This window comes from Marmota marmota, unplaced genomic scaffold (genome assembly GCF_001458135.2).
Source record: "Marmota marmota marmota unplaced genomic scaffold, marMar, whole genome shotgun sequence".
Taxonomy (NCBI): domain Eukaryota; kingdom Metazoa; phylum Chordata; class Mammalia; order Rodentia; family Sciuridae; genus Marmota; species Marmota marmota.
Window position 1 is genome coordinate 378 of NW_026003559.1, and position 1,936 is coordinate 2,313.

Below are 1,936 nucleotides of genomic sequence, written 5' to 3' on the forward strand. Positions count from 1 at the left end.
GTGAGTGGTCATGTAACATATATCTTTGCATATTTCAAACCTTGCCAAGAAGTCGTGATTAAAAACCAAGGTGAGGGATGGGCTTGTAGCTCAGTGGTAAAACGCTTGCCTTGGCATGTGTGAGGCCATGAGTTGGATCCTCAGTACCATATAAAACAAATAAATAAGGATAAAATATTGTGTCCATCTACAATACTCATCCTTTAAAAAAAACAAGGTGTATTAAGTTGAGGTAAGTTCAAACTTCGAGGTTTTATTAGTTAACTTTTCTAGCCACTGAGAAAGTTTTAATGAATGTCATTTAAATGAATATCATGCTTTGTTTCTTTCTTGTAAAAAGATATCTTGAAATTCATAAATTATTTTTGGTCTCTTTCTGAGATTTGTTTTCACCTTTACTTCTTTTTCATCAATTAAAGTCAAAACAGAAAAAAGCTGGACTCCTGAAACTCAAAAAAATAGACTCCTAAAGTTTTTTGATGTCCCTTTACCTGTGGCCTAACTTTAGCACATTAAGCACACATGTCTTCCATTTTCTTGGCTCCAGTCTTTTTGTTCACTGTTTTTTGATTGGTTTATTTCAGTGAATGGTTTCTGGTAAGAGGGTTGAAAACCTTTCATTTGTTACTGCTTTAGTAGAGCTAAATCCGAATTTTTCAATATATAGCCATAAATGTTAAATTTGATATATAAAATTAATGAAATATCAATTAGTGTAGCCTGAGAAAGTCTGAAAACAAAGACAGTTCATTACCTCTCTGCAAAGAAAAGCACTGGACTCACTGATTCCATTTATATGATTTGATCTTATTAGCACTTCTGTGCTATGAACCTTGGCCTCCTTTAAGCCATAGCTAACAGTCTGAGGAAGGTAAATAATGCCAAGGGTCATGTCCCTAAATTACCGTTGATTCAGGGTTTGAACCTCATCCTCTCTCATTCATAAATGTAACCTGGTTTCACTGTCCAATGAAATTGGATTCCCTGGTAGCTATAGTAATAACAATAAATAATTTTAAAATATTTGAAATTTTCATTACATACCAGGTAATTCTGTGCCTTTTCTTTAGAAGATCATTAACACCACGTGCCAACATATCTCCACATAGGAGCTTGTCTTGACAGAAGAAGGCAAGTAGGGCTAGTGCACTAGGCTTGCCCAGGGCAGAAATGGAGCTGGAGCTGAGCCAGCACCCAGGCAGCTAGAAGTGGTGCTAGAAGTTCTGCAGGACTGTAAATATGTTCTGGTGGTTGCCATCCAACCACAATGGCTCAGCTCCCTTCTATCAATGTGGAGAAGGGTCCAGGACAGCAAAGCACATGATCACTGCCTGGGAACCAGGGAAGAGAGGCCAGCAGCCTCAGGTGAAGAAGGAGGTCAGATGAGATGATGACCTGCGATCATCATCAAGTGATGCTGCTGTGCACCTGTCTGCAAACCACTGCCTAGGGATATGGGAGAAGGACCAGGTGGCAGGGATGAGAACTGTGGGCTATGAACAGGGCTGTTGGAAAGCCATCAGACCAGTGGCAAGGCACACAGTTGTCTGATGTTTCTCAGCAGGGAGACGAGGATCATGGCCAGATGGCTGCACCTTTCTAGCAATAGAAGCTTCTGGGGTACATGCAGCAAGGACAGAGTGGGAGATGCTAGGGTTCTAGGTGAGAAAATAGGGACCTTGGGACCAGATGAGAGGAGAAAGAGAAGGAGGTAAATCTGGAGTCTCCAGGACCAGTAGCACAATGGCAATTTTGACAGCTCTTCAACCTTCCTTTGTCCAGAGGATGTTACCATGTATTAGTGGATCAGCTGGGAGAGCATCCAAGTCCTCTCTGGTGTGTTGCCCTCAGTATGGACAGAATGTAGCTGGAAAGCAGATTAAGTGACAGGCAAAGTCCTTGGGATTCAGGACATGGCATTTGTTGGTGTACAGAA